This window comes from Odocoileus virginianus, chromosome 30 (assembly GCF_023699985.2).
Source record: "Odocoileus virginianus isolate 20LAN1187 ecotype Illinois chromosome 30, Ovbor_1.2, whole genome shotgun sequence".
NCBI lineage: Eukaryota > Metazoa > Chordata > Mammalia > Artiodactyla > Cervidae > Odocoileus > Odocoileus virginianus.
The window spans coordinates 30,136,112-30,149,600 of record NC_069703.1 but is presented as its reverse complement, the minus strand read 5'-3'; the positions used below and the strand labels follow the sequence as shown (position 1 = coordinate 30,149,600).

The window sequence follows — 13,489 nt, the reverse complement described above, 5'->3', positions numbered from 1 at the left end:
CTCTGCAAAACAATTTCAGGGTTGGATGACATCACTGGGGAATTCTACCAAACAGAGTAACTTACACTGATTCTTCTCAACCTCTTCCGAAAGATTGAAGAGGAGGGACACTCCCAGAACCACTCTATGACGTCACCATCACCCTGATAGCAAAACCTGACAAAGACATTACAAAAAAGAAAATTACAGGCAGACATCTTTGATTAACATAGATGCAAAAATTCTCAACAAAAGAGTAGCAACTGAATCTAAAAATACATAAAAAGGATCATACACCACGATCAAGTTGGGGTTATTCCAGAGTCACCAAGGATGATCAAACATACACAAATCAATCAATGTGATACAACACAGCAAAATACAAAAGCTATGTGATCATCTCAGTAGACACGGGGAAAAAAACTGATAAAATTTCAGCATAAAAGCTCTTACCAAAGTAGGTATACGAGAGAACATACGTCAATATAACAAAAGATATTTATGACAAAGACACAGCCAACATAATACTCAACGGTGAAAAGCTGAAAGCCTTTCTGCTAAAATTGGGAGCAAGACAAGGATGCCCACTCTCACCACTTCTATTCAACAAAGTATTAGAAGTCTTAGCCATAGCCATCAGATAAGAAAAGATATCCAAAATGAAAGGGATGAGGTGAAATTGTCATTATATGCAGATGATGCTCTATATAGAAAACCCTTAAGACTCCACTCAAAAACAGGATTAATAAATGAATTCAGGAAGGTAGCAAGATATAAGGTTACTGTATAGAAATCTGTTGCATTTCTTTACACTTACAAAAACTGAAAGTAAAAACTGTGCTGGCTTTAAAATGTGTTTGAATTCTGCTTCTGGCCATAATGGAGAAATAAGAATGAAGTTACCTTCCCACCTTAAACAACTAGAAAATCAGACAAAATACATGAAGCTGTGGTTTTTCAGGTACAGGAGAGAGGCCGCGTGGACTGCACTGGAGAGAAGGGAGATTAGTGAGGTGAGTCCTACAGCTTCTGAAGTGAAAAGTCATACCGGCTGAGATTAAAAGCAGATTCGAGCCTACAGGCTTCCCGAGTGGTGCTGGTGGTAAAGAACCCGCCTGCCAATGCAGGGGATACAAGACACCCGGGTTCAATCCCTGGGTCAGGAAGACCCCCTGGAGGAGGGCATGGCAGCCCACTGCAGTGTTCTTGCCTGGAGAATCCCACGGACAGAGGGGCCTGGTGGGCCTCAGTCCAGGGGTTGCAGAGTTGGGCATGACTGACAAGACTTAACGTGCATGCCTGTACAGCCTACAGAAGAAAAGATCAACGGATTTGAAAACATCAGTTGAAGCTGTCAATAACAAAATACACACACAGAAAAAATACTAGAGAAAAAAAGACTTTTGGAACAATATCAAATGATCTAACATCTGAGACCCAGAAGGACGGGGTGAGGATAAAAATATTTAAAGAAATAACAGCCAAAATGCTCTCAAAGTTGGTGAAAACTATAAACCCACAGTTTCAAGAAGCTCAACAAGCTTTCCCTGAAAGAAAGCACATTTCCCTAAGGACTAATGATACTAAACATCTTTTCATGTGCCCATTGGTTATTTATATATCTCCTTTGGAGAAAGGTCTATTGGAAATCTTTGCCCATTCTTAACATTAGGTTATTTCACTTTTTATTGTTGAGATGTAAGAGTTCTTTATATATTCAGGCTACTAGACCCTTCTCAGGTATATGATTCAGCCCAATTCTGTACTATCTTGATAGTGTCTGTACCAGTCAAGAGTTATCCAGAGAAGCAGAAGCAATAAAAGCGACAAAAAATAGATTTATGTTAAGAAACTGTCTCATGAATTTGTGGGAATTGACAAGCCTGAAATTCATAGGGCAGCACTGCAGGCTGGAAACTCAGACAGGATTGATAATGTATTCTTGAGGCAGAATTTCTTTTTCCCCAGAAACCTCAGGTTGTGCTCTTAAGGCCTTCAACTAACTGGACGAGGCTTACCCGCATTGTGGAGGGTACTCTCCTTTACCTAAAGTGAACTGATTGTGGATGTTAAATACATCTACAAAATACCTTCACAGCAACATCCAGACTGGCGCTTGCTTAAATAACTACACATTTGGGGCACAAAATTAGCCATCACAGTGCCACTTGACACACAAAAGTTTTAAATTTTGATGAAGTCTGATGTATCTATTTTTTTCTTTGAATGCTTCTGTTTTAGGGGTCATATATAAGAAACCCTTGCTTAATGCAAGGTCACCAAGACTCACACCTACATTTTCTTGATACTTTTATAGTTTTAACTTTTATGTTTAAGTCTTTGATCCATTTAGAATCAATTTATGTATATGGTGTGAGGCAGGGGTTTATGTTCATACTTTTGTATGTGCTTTTGTCATCTTTTAAAGCCACTCACTTTGGTTTTCTCCATTATCTTACTATTCCAGCACTTTGTTCAGGCCCCTTAGAGAATTTAGGCCCTTGTCTAACCAGTTTGCCCCTTAATCCAGCTGCAGATCCCAAACTGGGAGAATGTAGAGCCCTGGATCTCATTTCTCTGAACCCCTCTTGGATAGTCCTGTTTAGCCCTTGAAAAGCGATAGTAAGAGCCGGAACAAATGAACTTTGCTATTTTAGAGAGATCACACACTTTGTAATTGTTCACCACAAAGTTCCTGGATATTTTGGGGTTCATAGCTTGGCAGGAGAGTGTGCAGGTTTCCACAAACTGTGACCTGAAGGCAAAATATAGCCCTCTAGCTGTTTTTATAAATATGGTTTTATAGGACCACAACCACACCCATTCATTTACATAATCTCTTTGCTGGCTTGAGGGCTAGAAGGTTAGAGTTAAGTAATTATGATAGAGACTCTATGGTCTTCAAAGTCTGAAATATTAGTATATCTGAAAATTTACAGAAATATCTGAAATTTTGATGAAATTTCAAAAAATATCTGAAAAATTGATCTAGGCTCTGCAGAGAAAACTTTGTTGGCCCTGTCACACATCCTTAGAGTCTCCAGAATGGAAGGCTGGGTTTCCTTTAAAGTAAGAGGAAATGGATGCCTGGCAGAGGCTGTAGCTGCCCCACAAAGACCTTTTCTCTTTCATGATGGGGTTGCTCATCCCAGGCCCTGTGCCCGTCTGTGAGCGGATCACACTGCGACTGTCTCTCGGCTTGTGTGGCTCCTTTTCTGTTCTCCTTCCTGCCTCTCTTACCGCCTTGCTGACTTGCTTTGAGAGCGTTTCCTCGGGAAGTCATGGACACGTGCTTTCTGCTCTCAGGCACTGTTTGCGCAGAATCCAACCTCAGACAGGCTGCACTGCCAGAAGTCGAATTCCAGCTCGCACCTTCCTTCTTTCTATCTGTCCTCCTGAAAAATGGAGTTCGAATGCCATCTGGTTGAGTGGAGCAAGGTAAGCATTTGCAATGGGGGTCAAGGGGCTTGTGGTCCGGCCGCTGGCGGGAGGTGTTCGGGCTGGAGCAGAGAAGAGGGTGTTTGCACGGGAGAGGATGCGGGCGGGGGCTTGGCAAGGGGCAGCCGTGCCCTGGCAGGATGCAGAGGACACTGCACACACTGGCAGCAGTGGCAGTGGGAGATTATTGCTGGGAGAATCGATCCAGTCGTTCACTACACTGAGGATAATGGGAACCAGGTTTCTCATTGTCTCATATTTGTAACAGGGGTTACAGATACGGAAAGGGAGAAAAACTAGAATAAATTCTGTGGTACTGGATTGGAGTTGGAGGTATCAGGGTGAACTCATGTTTTTCATAGGCAGAGGGAGATGAAAAATAGATACAGAAGTGATTGTATGTGATCACTGAGACGGTCTGGAAGCACCAACACCCCAAAGCAGTAAACACTCTTACCACCCAGATCTTACTTTGGAAATATTTTTCTCCACTAAAAGGGATAAGGAGTCCTTGGAGAAATGGCTGATTTCAAACCGGAGCAGAGCATGTACAGGATAAGCTAGCATATCTTTTTGTGCTGGAAAGTCAGGGACTGCTCAAAGAAGGATGAGAAAGTGCCAGAAAGGACACAGAAGCTAGCTTGAAGGGGCTCCATTGTCCAGATTTGGGACAATTTGAGCATCAAAATAGATGCTGCTGGTAACAGATTATAATCCACTGAATTAAACAGGAATCCATGAGTCTCCATTGATGTAAATGAATGAATGAATAAATAAGTGGGGAGAGGAGAAAGGTCTTACAGTAGAAATCTGGCTAATAAATGTAGAAGGAATGATGAGATTAGAAAATCACCATTTGGCAGCTGTCATAGTAGTAACTAATTCTGCCAAGAAATATCAATGAATGTAAAATCTAGTGGGTGAAAATTTGATGAAGAAAAGGACATTTACATAGGCTCCAAGTGCCTCACCACAACGTATTTATTAATTACAAAGGGAAAACGAGAAACTTTACATGGAGAAACTTGGCAGCCACCACCTTAATCAAATGATGAAATCACCAGAAATGAAACAAATCAAAATTGTGTACCATTGATAGGATGCAATGAGAAAAGCATAGCAGCACTCTTGTGACATTCCTGCCAAAATGCATAACTTTAATCACTGGGAAACGTCGGACAAGCCCCAAATGAGGGGCATTCTATGAAATAACTGACTTGAAATTGTCAAAAGGGTCAAGAGAGCTTCAGTGATATGGGATCCTTGTTAAATCTCTCTGCCATAAAGGACATCATTAAGACTACTGGGCTCTGTGGGTTAGATGGTTGTAATGTATCTGTATTAGTTTCCTGATTTGGGTAGTGATGTTGCAGTTAGGTTGGGCTTCCCTGATAACCCTGATAACTTCCCTGATAATTTGGTAAAGAATCTGCCTGCAATGAGGATACCTGGTTCCATTCCTGGGTTGGGAAGATTCCCTGGAGAAAGGAAAGGCTACCCACTCCAGTATTCTGGTCTGGAGAATTCCATGGACTGTATAGTCCATGGGGTCGCAAAGAGTCGGACCCAACTGAGTGACTTTCACTTTCACTGTGGTTAGGCAGAATGTCCTTCTTTGCCGGGAATAAATACTAAAGAATGTGGGAGAGATGAAGCATCCTGTCACCCAGCTATTCTAGAATAAAAGTCCAAGAGTGTGTGTGTGGGGGGGGGGGGAAGCATTTCATACTATCCCTACAAGTCTTCTGTAAATCTGAAATTTCTTTGAAAGAAAAAGAGAAAATAGAATCTTATGGCTCACCCTTACCCCCAACCCCTAAGAAAAAATTCCAGTGCATTTAGTAGTCGAAAACCACTGAGTGGGTAACCCTCCTGCTCTCTGCAGGACACGGCGGCTTCTCTGCACGTAGCCCTTCCGTTTTAGCCATCTCATTGTGTGCTGATCTGACTTCTAACTGCCAGCTCCTTTGGCTGCCTGAGGGCTGTCTGTGTCCCAGTGTAGCGCTGCCCAAGTGCAGCTGAAAGTGTCCGGGAATTACTGCTCCCTGCCTTCTTCCCTGAAAGTGAAAGTCGCTCAGTCATTTCTTACTCTTTGCAACCCCATGGACTGTATCCCACCGGGCTCCTCTGTCCGTGGGATTCTCCAGGCAAGAATACTGGAGTGGGTTGCCATTCTCTTCTCCAGGGGATCTTCCCAACCCAGGAATTGAACCCAAGTCTCCTGCACTGTAGGCAGATTCTTTACCACCTGAGCTACCAGGGTAGCCCTTCTTCCCTCAAAGCAACCCCCAAACAGTGACTGATGAGTTGGTGGATAAATACCCCAGTCTCCTCTCCTTTCAGGTGGGACAGTGCTGAGGCATGCCCTGAATGGCTCTCTGAATTTGCCAACAGGACCGAACCTTGTACAACCCCTTTGCTGATTTTCTTCCCTTCCTTGGCTCACTCCCCTGTCCATGTTTCCAGGAATTACTTCTTTAATGAACTCATTTGTGCTAAAATCCTTTCCTCTGAATAGACTTCTCAGAAACACAAAGACCCTTTCTATCACAGCACCCTATTTTATTGACTTCATAGCAGTCCTTACCATCTGAAATCATTCTGTTCATTTACTTATTTATTTTCAATACCTAAGACAATATTCATTGAAAGGACTGATGCTGAAACTGAAGCTCCAACATTTTGGCCACCTGATGCAAAGAGCTGACTCCCTGGAAAAGATCCTGATGCTACAAAAGATTGAAGGAGGGAGAAGGGGCGACAGAGGATGAGATGGTTGGATGGCACCAGCACTTCCATGGACATGAATTTGAGCAAACTTTGGGAGATAGTGGGGCTTCCCTGGTAGCTCAGACGATAAAGAATCCACTTGTAGTGCCAGAGAGCGGGGTTCGATCCCTGGGTTGGGAAGATCCCCTGGAGGAGGGCATGGCAACCCACTCCAGTATTCTTGCCTAGAGAATCCCCATGGTCAGAGGATCCTGGCAGGCTTACAGTTCATGGAGTCACAGAGTCAGATGTGACGGAGCGACTAAGCAAACACGGTGGAGACAGTGGAGGACAGAGGAGCCTGGCATGCTGCGGTCCGTGGGGTTGCAGAGTCAGACACAACTTAGCGGCTGAACAACAATGAAAAGGCGGCATCTTGCATGTGTACTCAGCAAATGTTCGTGGAGTGAATGAAGGAGGAGGGAATATTTTTCCATCTGGCTTCTCAGATGTTCCCTGGCTTCAAGGTCCCATGGCTAGGAGTGCTCAGCTGGAGGAGTCTCTGGGACGGAGCCCCTCAATGTTACAGACACGTCTTGGTCCATTCTTGCTGTGCTTCCACTTGGAACCGAAGGGGATCAGAACATGCCTCTGAAGTATGCCACTTTGACGTGTGGTTATTTTGCACTGGAGGCAGTTGAGAATCACCAGATACAAGAACAGTTCGCTGCCCTTCCTTTATCTGCCTAAAAGTTGGATCTAAACTCCCCTTTGAGGAAGACCTCTCCTTCCACCAGTACCAAGGAGTGAGGAGCACCTCTCAAAGATGGCTAATGGACATCAAGGTCAGTTTTTGTAAACACACCTTATTAACACAGCCCTCATTTCCCATCAATTTCCCCCACATGTTTCTTAGTCACTTTCCCATACTTCATTGTCCCTTGAAGACTAAACCCTCTTTCCTTTGTTAAAAGAACATCAAACGGTCTAATTGCCTCTTTGAGTTTTTGTTCTTTTCTATGAACGCCCATGTACATATATATTAATAAAGATTGTGTGCCTTTTCTTCTGTTAATACCTTTTGTTAGTTTAACTTGTGGGTCCTTAGGAACACCCCTAAGAGGACAGAGGAAAAGTACTTCCTCCCTGACAGAATATAAGCAAGCAAAGATATCTATTTGTTTTTTTTCTTTAGAGTTTAAAACCACAAAGCTAATTCATCTACTTCATTTGACGGAGGAGAAAGGTTTGGTCCCAAGTGGCCCAGCTGGCTGGTGGCGGAGCTCGGATTGAAGGCCGATGCTGTTTTCTTCTTGTAAACACCAAGTCTGCCGAATCAAGAGTCAGCAGGGTGCCTGGCTGTCCCATCAGCACCTGGGCCAGGAATCTGTCTGCTCATTTGACCAAATTTGGGGAAAGGCCAGAGTGAATTTAGCTGCTATTTATGGGCATAAATGCATTCAATAACTCCTCACAACAGCCCTATGAATAAGTGCATGTGTGTGTGCTAAGTTGCTTCAGTCGTGTCCGACTCTTTGCGACCCCATGGACTGTAGCCCACCAGGTTCCTCTGTCCATGGGATTCTCCAGGCCAGAACACTGGAGTGGGTTGCCAGGCCCTCCTCCAGGGGATCTTCCCAACCCAGAGATTGAACCCAGGCCTCCCACACTGCAGGCAGATTCTTCATCATCTGAACCACTAGGGAAGCCCTCACCCCCATTTTATAGATGCCAACGTTAAGGCTCGGTGACTGTTACTGAGAACGACTTAGAAATTTGAATAGAGGAGATTGCTTTCAGTGAATTGTGACATTGTTCCTTGCAGGAACATGTGGTGATACTAACTAACCATTGGCAAATTGTTGCCAAGCATCGGTCCTGCCGGATCCCTCTTCAAAGCAGAAATAAGGCTTATCTGCAATTAGCTCATTCATTGTGTGCAAATAGTACTAATTGCTTGAAAACAGCCTGTTCTCTTAAGTAGGTTAAACATTCCCTTCTGAAATCTTGTTTGTACTATTAATTTGAGGAACAAACCTTTCCTTTATAGAGCAAGGCATGCTCCAGCCAGGCCAGGCAGGGAGAAAGATTACAAATTCTCACTCGTTAGAACTGGGATATGGATGTTGATGGCCCTGTGCTTGCCAAGCTCACTATTTTAAGCCTGTTGAAAGGAGGGCCAGCCAAATTCTGCAGTCACCTGAATTATTAAACATTTGATGGGAAATGAAAATGCCTTCTTTTCTGGTACCAGAGAAACTCCAACTTTCTGCCAACCCCGTCTTGCCAACTAGAGGGCCTGCTGGGCTTACTTTCATGAACAGATAAGACACTGTTTTAATTAGCACACTAATTGTTTCCATACAAATGAATGTGGGGAAAGAACTCGCAAACAATTTATTTTCTTCAGTGGGTTTCCAAGGTGCACCCCATAGGCCTGTCGCTGCTGTCCACAACACAGCCGACTGTTTGGTTTACTCGGTAGCACAAATCTGGCTCAGCAAGCACGTGCCAGGCTCCGTGTGAGAGGCAGAGGGTGGTGAAACGGTTTCCTCCAGAGTCCGGTAGACAGGTTGTCAGCTACAAATCGGCACGTGCCGCAGGGGCTTGCTATCTACCTCTACGCGGATTAAATCATGAGCTGCTGCAGCTGCTGGTCTTCAACGCCCCCGAAAGAGTTCAGGGTGGAGAGCAGGAATGAGGCACTCTGCCTTGGGAAAATCGGCAGGGTAGGTCTTCAGATGGTCAGAGATTCTCAGGAGCCGATTTTATGAGCCCAGTTCTTGTATCTCCTTATATCTAGAAAAGCACTAAAATTCTTCATGGTGACACTGTTCCTCCTGACTAGTAAAGGTTTTACAAGACTAGTAGAAACCTTCTGGAAAAAATATGTTCTTGATTGCATGTATTTCCCATCCACCAAAAGTCACATATATACCGAGCTTTCTCCCCTGCCTCTTTGGAGCAGTTTCTCAGAGCTATCTGAGGTGCTGTCTCCTGGGTTTTGCCCCAAATAAAACTTAACTTGCAATACTCATGTTGTGCATTTTTTTTTAGGTTGACAAGGTCAAGGGGGAAACTCACTAGGCTCTATGGGTTAGGGTTCCTGGTTGTAAGCAATAGAAATCAGTTCAGGAGAAGTGAAGAGAAAGGAAATGTATTGGAAGGGAAGACGGGTAGAGGTAGGCTGGGCTGGGGGCTGAAGGGGGCTGGCCAGAGGAGCAAGCTGGTGGTGTATTGTCATCAGTCAGTCAGTTCAGTCGCTCAGTCGTGTCTGACTCTTTGAGATCCCCTGGACCGCACCACGCCAGGCCTCCCTGTCCATCACCAACTCCCGGAGTCCACCCAAACCCATGTCCATTGAGTTGGTGATGCCATCCAACCATCTCATCCTCTGTTGTCCCCTTCTCCTCCTGCCTTCAATCTTTCCCAGCATCAAGATCTTTTCCAATGAGTCAGTTCTTCGCATCAGGTGGCCAAAGTATTGGAGTTTCAGCTTCAGCATCAGTCCTTCCAATGAATATTCAGGACTGATTCCCTTTAGGATGGGCTGGTTGGATCTCCTTGCAGTCCAAGGGACTCTCAAGAGTCTTCTCCAACACCACAGTTCAAAAGCATCAATTCCTCAGCGCTCAGCTTTCTTTATAGTTCAACTCTCACATCCGTACATGACTACTGGAAAAACCATAGCTTTGACTAGACCTACTGTCATCATGTGAACCCATCTTTAGCTGACCTTGAATCCCTGCGTAGCTCTGGCCATTGTCTCCATCGGGGAGGAAAAATCTCTCAGGCTCAATCCCTGGGGGCATGCAAATTAAACGCACAAATGTTAGATTAACTAGAAGAAAAAAAACAAAAACAAATAAAAGAGGAACAGAGGCTTCTATATGAAGAACAAATGAGTTTCTAGGGAAACAAACAGGAGATAGGGAAATTGGTGATAATGTTTTTTTTATGCAGGTGCAAGTGATCTTTTCCATCTTCTTCATGGCCATGCAATTCCTTCAGAGAAGGGAGTTGATGATAGTTTCATTCTCAGAATTTTTTGCTTTCAGTGAGATAAAGGAAGCTCTGAGAAGGCTTCTTCCTGCATCTGTTCATCTCATATGTCTTTAGTTTAACATAATCCCCATATTGGGGCTTCCCTGGTGGCTCAGATAGTAAAGAACATGCCTACAATGCAGGAGATCCGGGTTTGGTACCTGGGTTGGGAAGATCCCCTGGAGAAGAGAATGGCAACCCATTCCAGTAATTTTGCCTGGAGAATCCCATAGACAGAGGAGTCTAGCGGGCTGCAGTCCCTAAGATCGCAAAGACTTGGACACGACTGAGCAATAAACTATTTCTTTGAGTTTCCATATTAACTCTGAGGCTCCAGGGGGTCCCCACACCTCTCACCCGAATGACTGTGATGTCCTCTTAACCAGAATCACAGTTTTTCTCTGGCCACCACCAAGAGGCTCTCTCCACAGCATCCAGTGGAATGCATTTAGAATGGAAATTAGATAATGCCACACCCTTGTGTCTAAAAACCTCTGTGACCCAGTGCCCAGATGTTGACTTCTAATACCATTCTCTAATAAAAGGAACAAGGGCTCCTTGGAGAAATGGCGGATTCTCCAAGGGAGAGGATTGGGCTGGGAAAATATTAGACGTGTGTGAAGCATCTTGGAGTGACAGGAAATAAGGAAATGCTCAAGAATGAAAATAATGGGGCTGCATTGAAGGGACACAGGGGTCAGCTGAAAGAGCTCCTAGCAGCCAAGGCTGGACTAATCTGTGTAAGAAAGTAAACATGATCGTAAAGCAATTGCTCTTTAGTCACTCAGTCATGTCTGACTCTTTTGCGACCCCCTGGGCTGTTGCCCACCAGGCTCCTCTGCCCATGGAATTTTTCAGGTGAGAATATTGCAGTGGGTTGCCATTTCCGACTCCAGGGGATCTTCCCGACTCAGGGATTGAACCTGCATCTCCTGCATTGGCAGGCAGATTCTTTACCCACTGTACCACCTGGGAAGCCCCCAAAGCAATTACACTCCAATTAAAAAATAAATGAAAAAAGAAAATAAACATAGCTTTAAAATATAACCCACAATACAAGATTAAAAAGGGCCTCTGAGTCTATACTGACATAGATAATTGAATGAGTAAATAAATGGGGAAGAAGAATGTACAGAAGAATTCAAAACAGTTTATGGAGCCTCTGCCCCATCAAGCAGGTGCAGCATAGCTTCCTGTCTTGTGGGTGTGGGCTGCAGACAGCGACTCCTTCTGAAGAGCGGAATATGAAAGGAGGGAAAAGAGAGAAACTACAGCAGAGAAGCCGGACAAATGCTACCTTAGCTAGGCGGTCAAGGACAACACCAACAGTGATCGACATATTGATTGCACGTACCCTTGATACGATGTGATGAATATGGGGCTTTACCTCTGTGGTCTTCCTCCCGTGACCCATAACCCCAGGTGAGCAACCCACAACCCAGGAGAAAAATACCAGACAAGACCAAACTGAAGGACCGTCTACAACATACCAATGCTCCTTGAAACTGTCAAGGTCAGCCCAAACAAGGAAGGTCTGGGAAACCGTCCCTACTCCGAGGACCCTCAGGAGATGGGACATCTAAACGTAACGCGCCATCTTACGCACCTCCGTGTTCATAGCAGCGCTATTCACAATTGCCAGGACACAGAAATGACCTAAATGCCCATCTACAGACGACTGGATAAAGATGTGGTCACATTTATACAATGGGATACTACTCAGCCAAATAAAAGAGAATGAAATAACGCCATTCGCAGCAATGTGGGTGGACCTTAGAGACTAGTATACTAACTGAAGTGAGTCAGACAGAGAAAGACAAATACCACAGGAGTCACTTATGTGTGCAATCTAAAACATGACACAAATAAATTTGTCTGCAAGACAGAAACGAGCTCAGAGACATAGAGAACAGACTTGCATTTGCTGAGGAGGAGAGGAGGGGTAGGAGAGGGATAGGTTGGGAGTTTGGGATCAGCAGACGCAAACTATTATAAAGAAAGTGGATAAACAACGAGGTCCTACTGTATCCCACGGGGAACCGTGTTCAATACCCTGGGATAAACTGTAATGAGAAAGAACATAAAAAAGAATGTATATGTGTGTGTAACCGAACCTCTTAGCTCCACAGCAGAAGTGAACACGGCATGGGAAATAAACTACACTTCAACTTAAAAAAAAAGATAAAAAATAATCTTTTATTTTTTAGCATCTTGGGTGGAATCCTGGAACAGAAAGAAGACATGGAGGAAAAATACAAGAAGTCTGAATAAAGTATAGACTTATGTTAATGACAATGGATCAGTGTCGGTTCCTTCCTGTGATGAAAGGACCGTATTAATGTCAGATCTTAGCAATAGTGGATATATGGGGATTCTCTGCATTATCCTTCAACTTTATGTCTAAAAACTCTCCTGAAATAAAAAGCATATTGACGAACAAAGAGAAAAATTATCTGAAGATTTCTCATTGGGCTGAAGATAAAATCCAGCCTTCTTTCTCCAGCTGACAGGTGCCGGCGTTCCCCGTGGCCTGGCTGCCCTGCCTCCCACACCTCGGCAGCCACACCAGCCTTCACGCGGCTCGGACACAGGGCCCTTGTTCTCGGCCGCCTCTCTCCCCTTTTCCTGGTTCTCTGCCTCCCCTCCAGGCTAGTCCTTCTCATCTTTCACGTCACAGCTTCATTGCCGCCTCCCCTGAGAAGCCACCCGGAGCCCAGCGAGCCATGTCCCTCCTGTCACTCTCCACTCTCTCCATCACTTCCTGCACTGAGCTTGCGCCAACCTGCCTCTACTTTACGCAGGTGTTCACCTGTGCACTCCTGGCCTCCCCAGGAGAATGTATCCAACCTGCTCACAGCCAGAACCCCAGCACCTTGCAGGGAATAGATGTTTAATCAACATCCATCTTAAGGGCACATAGCTGCATAATTAGGACCCACAACATGACAAATGGTTAACATATTTTATTCCTTGACCTTTGCCCAACTATATTTCTGTTAAAGCACCCAAAGTAATGAGTGTAGTGTGAGGATGGAGCAAGTTCATAGGGAACAGAGAGATCACTTTTCCCTTTGTCTTTCCCCATGGAAATGAGGAAGGAGCCGTAATATCTTTGAGAAATAAGCTACTGATGCTTTGCCCCAGAGAATCCCACTGAGCTGGGCTCTGCTCAGTTTGTGGAACTTTCCAGAATGAATGAAACCCAGTGTGTTTTTGTGCTTAAGGCACATTTCTAATTATCTGTGCTGATGGAGCAGAGAACTTCCTTCTCTTTGTAAGGGATGTCTTCCAAAGTTAAAGACCTTTTACTTACCAGGGG

General features: G+C 44.5%; 1 long non-coding RNA gene across 1 annotated transcript; it reads left to right on the top strand.

Annotated features, from left to right (window-relative positions):
• The first annotated feature begins 3,166 nt into the window (after window positions 1-3,166).
• Window positions 3,167-7,201, top strand: LOC139032200 (uncharacterized). Its single transcript, XR_011484724.1, has 2 exons — window positions 3,167-3,417; window positions 5,761-7,201. It is a non-coding gene; the product is annotated as an uncharacterized lncRNA (long non-coding RNA).
• The last annotated feature ends 6,288 nt before the right edge of the window (window positions 7,202-13,489 follow it).